This window comes from Rutidosis leptorrhynchoides, chromosome 2, assembly GCF_046630445.1.
Source record: "Rutidosis leptorrhynchoides isolate AG116_Rl617_1_P2 chromosome 2, CSIRO_AGI_Rlap_v1, whole genome shotgun sequence".
Lineage (NCBI taxonomy): Eukaryota > Viridiplantae > Streptophyta > Magnoliopsida > Asterales > Asteraceae > Rutidosis > Rutidosis leptorrhynchoides.
This window is the reverse complement of record NC_092334.1, coordinates 650296448-650306825: the sequence shown is the minus strand read 5'-3', so window position 1 is coordinate 650306825 and position 10378 is coordinate 650296448. Positions and strand designations below refer to the sequence as shown.

Here is a 10378-nt window from a genome sequence, read left to right as displayed (position 1 = left end):
AAAAAAAAAAAAAAAAAACCTTGATAAAAGGTCGATAAATCTTCAATTGATTCAAAGATCTCAGATTGGAACGCTAATAGTGAAAACATGTCGAAATCAAATCGGCAACAAACCAACAGATAAAAATGAATTAAAGACAGGATGAAATCAAATCGGATAATCAGAAGCAAACCATCGATTCCTTGGCCGTCGAATGTAACGCAGTTGCTAAAATCACCGCAACCGTCGGCTGAAAACTTCGATTAAAGCCAGTGGTACGATGATGGTGGTTGCGACGATGGTGTTGGCGACGGAGACAGTGATAGCGATGGACACAGGTGGCCATGGAGACGGGATAGCGATGTACAAAAGTGGTAATCGAGAGGATGGTTGGTGGAGGTGGAACCCTAAAAATCGCCAGAAGTTTCTGGGAGGAGGAAGCAGAGAGTTTGATTGAATTTAGGATTTAAAAAATTGTGGCCTTCAAATCTACCCCTATAGTTGGAGTTTATTACCGGGTTGTCCAGGTACTGTTAGTTACAGTTAACACATGAGATTAACCAATCAAATGGTGACACTATTTATCACAATTTATATATATATAAACGAAATCACTCTTTGGGCCAAAAATTAGGCCTATGTTATTGATTGATTTATTTAGCCCATTGATGTATTGTAATCAGACTCTTTATACATAACAAAACTGATTCCTAAAGTTAAAATACCAAACCATTTTTAGTTTGCATTCTCCACTCACTTTAAAACTAATTTTTATTTTTATATTTCATCTGATCATCTCCTACCACTCAAACCCTAGCAAACACTTTCACTCCACCTCTTTCCAAAGTGGCGGCCGTCGTAGCCCACCACCATCTGCAGCCGTTAATCACCATGAAACAGCCTACAATCACCCACGATTGTCATCTCATTCACATATCTGGAGTACGTTGACCCTGAAACTCAAAACCTAACTCCGACCACCACATGCCACCCAACTCCGGTCGCCGTTAACGGTCATCCTCTTTCATCCTCTTCTTTCTGGTTTGATAAACGCCGCTTACCACTGTCAAACCAACTTTTTTTTTTTCCTATAGGTGGTCAGTGGTCGTAATTGCTGTTGGCTGGCTCTCGATTTTTGGATCTTATGGCTTCACATTTTTAACGGTGTCTGTCACAGGTGGTGATGGCAGATTTAATCTTTTTACCTTCCAATGATGCGGCTTTTTCTTCTACATCAACGACCCAACATCCATTGTTCCTACGACTCTCGGATGACGGTTCAGATCTAAACATAGACATTTAGATGTATCTTTTCTTTAGATTCACGTTTCGATCTATTTTATTGTTAGATCTATGTTTAGATCCGGTGAGATTTGAAGAAATTTCTTCCTCCATTGTGCAGATCTCAAACCCCCTTTTTTAATTTTTCAGTGATGGTAGTGGGAGATCACGGCTGTCGGTTGTGTCCGACGGGTATTTTGAAGGTGTTTACATTTTATTTTTTTTAGTAATTCTAGGATATGAATTTTGTTTGAAGATATAGTTTGTTATATTACTTTTGTAGATCTTGCATAGCAAATTTGTTCAGTGAGTAAATTTTTGTTAGAGATATAGTTCATATGTTAGTTTTTGATTTTTTATGTAATTTGATAGAATTTTTTTTTTTTTTTTTTTTTTGCAATTTATAGTGTACCAAGGGTCAAGGAAAGAAAAAAAGAAAAAAAGAAATAATGCTGCTACAGGTGAACAGTAGATTCTAGGGGAGAAAAAGTTACGCAAATTACCACCGTCAAACCAACTTTTTTTTCCTATAGGTGGTCAGTGGTCGTAATTGCTGTTGGCCGGCTCTCGATTTTTGGATCTTATGGCTTCACATTTTTAACAGTGTCCGTCACATGTGGTGATGGCAGATTTAATCTTTTTACCTTCCAATGATGCGGCTTTTTCTTCTACATCAACGACCCAACATCCATTGTTCCTACGACTCTCGGATGACGGTTCAGATCTAAACATAGACATTTAGATGTATCTTTTCTTTAGATTCACGTTTCGATCTATTTTATTGTTAGATCTATGTTTAGATCCGGTGAGATTTGAAGAAATTTCTTCCTCCATTGTGCAGATCTCAAACCCCCTTTTTTAATTTTTCAGTGATGGTAGTGGGAGATCACGGCTGTCGGTTGTGTCCGACGGGTATTTTGAAGGTGTTTACATTTTATTTTTTGTTTTTTTTTACTAATTCTAGGATATGAATTTTGTTTGAAGATATAGTTTGTTATATTACTTTTGTAGATCTTGCATAGCAAATTTGTTCAGTGAGTAAATTTTTGTTAGAGATCTAGTTCACATGTTAGTTTTTGATTTTTTATGTAATTTGATAGAATTTTTTATTTTTATTTTTTTTTATTTTTTGCAATTTATAGTGTACCAAGGGTCAAGGAAAAAAAAAAGAAAAAAAGAAATAATGCTGCTACAGGTGAACAGTAAATTCTAGGGGAGAAAAAGGTACGCAAATTACCACCGTCAAACCAACTTTTTTTTCCTATAGGTGGTCAGTGGTCGTAATTGCTGTTGGCCGGCTCTCGATTTTTGGATCTTATGGCTTCACATTTTTAACGGTGTCCGTCACATGTGGTGATGGCAGATTTAATCTTTTTACCTTCCAATGATGCGGCTTTTTCTTCTACATCAACGACCCAACATCCATTGTTCCTACGACTCTCGGATGACGGTTCAGATCTAAACATAGACATTTAGATGTATCTTTTCTTTAGATTCACGTTTCGATCTATTTTATTGTTAGATCTATGTTTAGATCCGGTGAGATTTGAAGAAATTTCTTCCTCCATTGTGCAGATCTCAAACCCCATTTTTTAATTTTTCAGTGATGGTAGTGGGAGATCACGGCTGTCGGTTGTGTCCGACGGGTATTTTGAAGGTGTTTACATTTTTTTTTTAGTAATTCTAGGATATGAATTTTGTTTGAAGATATAGTTTGTTATATTACTTTTGTAGATCTTGCATAGCAAATTTGTTCAGTGAGTAAATTTTTGTTAGAGATCTAGTTCATATGTTAGTTTTTGATTTTTTTATGTAATTTGATTGAATATTTTTTTTTTTTTGGCAATTTATAGTGTACCAAGGGTCAAGGAAAAATAAAAAAGGAAAAAGGGAAAACGAAATAATGCTGCTACGGGTGAACAGTAGATTCTAGGGGAGGAAAAGTTACGGAAATTAGTATGTAGTATAATATAATATAATAATAATATAATATAATTTCAGTTTTTAATATGAACTTCAATATTTTTATTTAAACCGACAAATTCCAATAAAAAGTAATGAAAGTTGCCATTTACCAAAAGCTTGTATTGATACAGGGAAGTTAAGTTCATCTGCATGTCAAAAGTATAAGTTCAGTTTTACTCATGTGAATTGTCTATACTATATATATTTTGGGTAAGCGAGGAAACCCAACGAGCACATTGGCTCCTCCATAGAAGGTAAAACCTCGGGTAATCAAGTCCCACGAGCGCACGCTCTGAGCGATACTATACTTTTATATTCTATTTCTGTTAACAATCAAAAGTATATTATTTAGTTGGTTGCGTAGAACTTTTCATTTTACGTTAAAGCACCCTCATCGGTGATCGCCCTCATTCGCTCTCAACTTACCCCTCGAGGGCACAAATGCCAGCATCACATTCTCGCTTAGTTTCCACACTTTTTTCCTCAACTTCGTGCTTATTTGAGATGTTTCCGAACGAAAAGTTTAATATATATTAGTTGTTGGCTATAAGGTTAATACTTTGATTTATTTAATTAATATAAACTAGTTTACGAACCCTCGCTTCGCGCTGGGGATTCGGTCTTCAATGTATTTTATTGCGTTTAATTTGTAAAATTATTTCGTGGCTAACGATGATGTCGTTGAAGCGCAACTCGAGTCGAACTAAAAGGTATAATCCTTGAAAGATTTAAATGTTATTTTAAATTAACAATATATGTGCGTCTCCACGTTTCGCTATGGAGCTGTCGACTTTTAAAAATTTAACGCAAAATCAACGTGTATGAAAAGTACCTCAAATATTTAGCATTTTTTAAAAAGCGTCCGTTTTGCGTATAGTTAGTGACATTGTGTTCCTAAAATTATTTCGAGTTTAACAATGGTGTCGGGAAAATTTAACTCGTTGCGAGCGAGAAAATATGACCCGTTAAATATTTGGGTGGAGTTTAGTTAAGATTTTTTTTGAAAATAGTTATTTGACGCTTACCTCCCTGTTTGGGGGACCGCTTTTAATTTTAGAACAAAGTTTGAGGTTTTTTTTGAAAAAAGGAAAAAAGGTGAAAACATACAAAAAAAAAAAAAAAGGTAAAAGGACGAAAGTGCCCCTAGTTACTATTCACGATTTTTGTCTGTTAGATAGTATATAAATATAAATATAAATATAAATATAATATCCAGTCTCAGTTTTTTGGAGGAATTAAGTCATGTATGACCGTGATTCACTTCTCATTCAGTCATAGGGTGAAGTCTTAGGAGGTGATGATGTGACAGTCGCTTATGAGCATGGTTGCAAACGACCCCGTCTCGTGCCGTTACGGCGGTTTGGTGACTAGCCCGTCCTATCTCTATCTTGACGTTCTCGGTCAAAACTACAAAAGTACAAATCGGTGACTATCGGTCAAAAGTTGGGTTAGAGTCGGGAAAAGTCGGTCAAAAATCAGAAAGTCGGCCAAATTAGTCAAAATTGTCGTATTTTAGTTTGCTTTTTTGTAATAAATTAACGGTGATAGCGACTATAGGTACAAATTAGTCATGGTAAGTTTTTGGCTTTAAAATATGTATACACATATTTTAAAAGTCAACGTTGGTCAACGTACGTCTCGACTCCATCTCGGCCCTTTAAGGTCCCGACCGTCTCGACCCTGTCTCACGCCTTTTTCAACCTTGTTTATGAGAGCAAGTTTAGTGATGGTTGGGAGTGTCCACTTGTGATAGAAATTAACCATTCACCTTTTTTAAATGCCTAAACGAACTTCCATTTCTTCTATCAAGCTTTTTGAAACTTCAGTTATGTTTGTTACAAATTTTTCCTTTATTGAACAGGTCCTTGTGAGGAATTAATATCAATGGAATGAATTAATGGATTATTTGTTTATTTTTTTTTATAAGCTGCGATTGCTAGGGAACCAGGAAAGCCACTGGTGATAGAGGAAGTGATTGTGTCTCTACCAAAACATCGTGAAGTTAGAATCAAAATTATTTATACATCTCTTTGTCATAGTGATATTACCTATTGGAAATTGGAGGTACAAAATCAAATTTAATCAATTTCAAAAATTAGTCATTGTGTTACCTTAACTAATTATTGTTATTTAATTTACTTTTTGAAGCACCCTCCTGCTATTTTCCCTAGAATACTCGGTCATGAAGCAGTTGGGTAAGGATTTGGTGCGACTGATTTCCGTTACAGTATTTTGTTACAGACTTATATTATAGGTTTTTGATTAAAACTAATCTTTTTTATTTTCTAATTGAGACGTTATTCTATTTTTGAGATTTTTATATTTATCTGACACATTTTTTATGGGATTATTTATATTATACTTTGGTCATTGGCAAATCTAGAATCACTAACTGAACGGGGTCCTTACGTGAATTAATTATATTTTGTTGTTATCATTAACTTTAGCAGTGTCCCGTACTATTTGAACAATACTTTGTAAAATTTCAAAATTAGTGGGGTCCTTGCACCCCACAAAACTCGCCACTGACTTTGGTCTTACTTAACGTCTTAACTTCACTTCTATTCAAAAGAGGCTCAAACTTTCAACCTTCTGATTCGGTTATCTGCTCGATTACCACTTAATAATATCATGTGGAAACTGATGTATTAGTGCATTGACCGTCTTGACCTTTTTGTATATGATGCTGGTGTATGTTGTTGCTATGGCTTCTAACAACTGGTTAATTTAAAACATAACCCCTTGTTGAAAAGTTTTAAAAAACTTGCCTCTTTTGTGAACATATACTAAAATTGTTTACCCAAAAGTTCAAAACTAAAATAAAATCAGACCAAACTTCATTACCTAAGATTCTAAGAATACAATTAGCCTTTGTTGGATGGTATCTTCTGACATTTCACATAAAGAAAAACAATTTTTAAGTTGCAGTTTTATGGTACCACCTAGAAGAATGAGATAAGCATGATGATGCATTTATTACTACTCCGTACAATTTACTTAAAATTTGTTGTAATTTGTACTAATTATTACTAACATGTTGACCTTTACGTTTTTAAACAAATACCATTTTTTTTTTTTTTTTTTTTTTAATAAAGGGTTGTAGAGAGTGTGGGTGAAGGTCAGGGGCGAATTTAGAGGGGGGGCAGGGGGCGCCCGCCCTCAGTCGATTTCAAAATTTTAGTGTAAAAATTTGGATTTTTTTTATTTTGCCCCAAACCCAAAAGCCATTTGCCCCAAACATAAAAGCCATTTGTCCCAAAACCTACATATTTTGCCTCAAAACCTTCAAATTTTGCCCACAATTCTCTAAATTTTGCTCACAATTCTCTAAATTTTGCCCCAAAACCGTCAAATTTTGCCCACAAACCTTCAAATTTTATCCAAAAACCTCAAAATTTTGCCTACAAACCACCAATTTTTGTCCCAAAAACTCCGTATTTTGCCCAAAAAAGTTGCTACGGTTTTAAAAAAATATTTCGCCCCCGGTGAAGAAAAATCCTGCTTCCACCACTGGTGAAGGTGTACATGAAGTTGTTGAAGGAGACACTGTGATCCCAATATTTTTGCATGACTGTGGTGAATGTACCGATTGTTTATCCCAAAAAAGCAACCTATGTTCAAAATTGCCGTTTACTCTTTCTCCTTATATGGATAGAGAAGATATGAGCAGGTTCACTGACATCAATGGAGATATTCTCTACCACTTTTTGTACGTGTCGAGTTTTAGTGAGTACACGGTGGTTGACATTGCTCATCTGACAAAAATTGACCCAGCAATCCCAGCAAACAGAGCTTGCTTATTAAGTTGTGGAGTATCAACTGGTATAATTCTAATCTTCCGAGTTTTTATTTTACTATCTATAGTAGGTAACAAAATGGGCGGGTCGGGTAATAGGTTAGGGGAAGGAGTATGTCGCTTATGCATACGAAAAGTATATAATGCAAATAATCATCTTAGTTTCAAGTTAAAATATGATATGATTGCCACAATTTGTTTTCAGTACATAAAAGATAGTATCTTGGTGATGAATTGATAACTAATGATAATATTTAAATGTTAATAAATTAAGAAATATTACTAAAGTACCATAATGCTTTTTATCCCATGGAACATAAGTTAATCAAAAATCATAATTATTTCAGGGGTGGGTGCTGCCTGGAAAACAACAAACGTGGAAGCCGGCACAACAGTTGCTATATTCGGATTGGGTGCAATTGGTCTAGCAGTATGATTTCTGCTCGTTTCCTCTACATGTATTTTGTTATATGTTTAGGCATCAAACATAAAGGCTATAATATAATCAGTGATTGAACATAATAATGTATACAACACTTGATCATGAAGTTGCTAGTTATGGTTTGGTGACACATGGTTTATAACATATCTCAAATGAGATGTTCCAATTTTAACATAGTAATATATAACACAATAATGAGAGTACAATTGTCATATATTCTGTTTTTCGAGGTTGCTGAGGGTTCAAGGCTATGTGGAGCAACGAGGATCATTGGTATTGATGTGAACCAAGACAAGTCTGAAGTAGGTAATGGATCTTATATACATATACCGGTCCCTTGCTTGTAGAATGTAGATGTAGTTTTCCTAAAGATAATTTAGTTTAGAATAAAAAAAAGTCCCTTTTATGAGTGGGGTTGTTCTATACTTCTATGTATCTATCAGTTCTGCAAGACTGTTTTATACTTTTAATCTTTTATGTTCAAGGTGTGGTGAAACTGTGAAAGGTTACAATTTATATTGAATTCCCATATTTACAAAACATATGAACAATTCAAATATTTTATTGCGATTGATTTCATCCTTTTTGTTCACTATAATTTATGAATATAACATAGAGATTAGTTTCTAGTTGAGAAAAAGAGATTAAAACATATTTGTTTCAAAGTCCGACAATACAACTACTTCAGTCGTTGTACCATTGAAAATATATACTGTTTCAAAGGAACCGTGTTAATCACAGGCAATGTTGATGAATATCCTTTCTGTTTTCTATTGGTTATTATTCGTTTAGCTTTACTTTCAATGTAGTAAATTCATTGCAAACTCTTTTCTATTATATGGTTTGTAATTGTATCCTACTACAATCAGTGGCGGATTTAGTGTATTAGAGAGAGAGAGAGAGGGGGGGCCCGCCCCCGGTGGATTTCGAAATTTTAGTGCAAATTTTTTCGGTTTTTCGATTTTGCCCCGGTTGAATTTTTTTTTTTTTTGCCCCAAATCCTTCATATTTTGCCCCAAAATCTCCATATTTTGCCCCAAAACCTTCGTATTTTGATCAAAAACCTCTAAAGTTTGCCCCAAAAAACTCTATATTTTGCCCCAAAACCTCTCTATTTTGTAAAAAAAAAATCCTCACATTTTAAAAAAAATTCGCCCCCGGTGAAAATTTTTCCTGGATCCGCCACCTATTACAATTGGTTTTAATAGAGAAAATTTTTTTATTTTTTTATTTTTTTATTTGGATACTTTTTATGCACTTTTTAATTGACAGGAAAGAAATTTGGGGTGACCGATTTTGTCAACTCCCGGGATATAGGGGACAAAACTATTAGCCAAGTAATGTAATGTGTTCGATTTTCTTGATACCTTATATGAATGAAAGTTTTAGTTATCACATAAAGTTGTTGCTTGATATAGGTAATAATAGAGATGACTGGAGGAGGTGCAGACTATTGCTTTGAATGCATTGGTTTTGCATCCTTGGTGCATGAAGCTTACACTTGTTGTCGAAAGGTCCATTTACTTCTTATCTTTATATTTGGCCAGTGTTTTTTCTGCACTAACTGAAATGTCTTGTTTTGTACATGTATCTAATTAATATTTTGTATATGTATGTAATGTTTAGGGTTGGGGGAAAACAATTGTTTTAGGAGTTGACAAGCCTTGGGCAATGTTGAACTTTAAGTTCATCTGAGGTTCTTGGCAGCAGAAAAACTCTTACAGGCTCCCTTTTTGGAGGTGTCAAACCGAAATCGGATATCCCAATTCTCAAAAAAGGCTACATGGATTAGGTAAGGATAATCTGTTTCTTTAATAGTTTGTCTTTGACTTTTGAATTCAATCCATTTCTTTCTCAAAAGTCTAAATTGATATGGATTCAGGATTTTTTTTTTTCATTTGTTGTTTTCAGTTAACACCAACATTCCAACATTCTTCCCCTGGGTCATGTATATTTTATAAAGTTTGAGGCAACAACAACATTAGCCAATTCCGCTGAGCTAGGGTATGGGATAAGCAGTGCAGGATTATAATTCAACGTGGTCTTGAAATTTTTTTCAGTACTAATTATATTATAATGTTATTTTAGTGATAAACTATCTTAAAAATAATTATAAATTCAAAAAATATTCGGGGGTCCGAATAGTATATAATTTAGTGGTATTCTATACAATTTAAAAGAAAAAACAATAGATATAAAAAAAAATATGGGGTCATACATTTAAATTTAGTGGTGTGTTATGCAATCTAAAGGGAATTTTCTACTAAAAGTTTTTAAACTAGCGGTGTCCCGTGACCCCACGGGTCTACTTAGATTCGCCTCTGGGGCTACGATATAAGACCATTCCCATGACATACTTTCTCACCAGAACTAACTACCACATTCAACGCTTTCTTACCAGCACTAACTCGGCTTTAATTACTCTCAACCATGACATACTTTCTCAAAAAATAAAAATAAAAATAAAATGAGAACCGCTATGTTATTTAAAAATACAAAATAGTTTTATTATTATTATTATTATTATTATTATTATTATTATTATTATTATTATTATTATTATTATTACTATTATTATTATTATTAAATTATTAATATTATTAATTATTACTCTGAATTATTGTTAAATTATACACTCAAAAAATATGTGGTGATGTGACCAAGTTTAAAAAAAATTGTTATTATTATTTTAAAATAATTTATGACCCGACTAGGTCATTTATTCCTTTGAAAACTATACACATATACACATAGAAGATACATACACACATATATTATAATTACTGAAAAATATAATACAAAACCATAAAAAAAAAGCACAAACTTCATCTCTGGACCCACAAACGGCTACGCATCTCGTCCAAATTTATGATTGAATAACATGAGAAGTAGGGATAAAGGTAGCAGGGCGGCCA

At 33.9% G+C, this 10378-nt stretch overlaps 1 pseudogene; it reads left to right on the top strand.

The window, feature by feature from the left end:
* Nucleotides 1-262: 262 nt before the first annotated feature.
* LOC139890154 (alcohol dehydrogenase-like 7) lies at nucleotides 263-9580 on the top strand (annotated as a pseudogene).
* The last annotated feature ends 798 nt before the right edge of the window (nucleotides 9581-10378 follow it).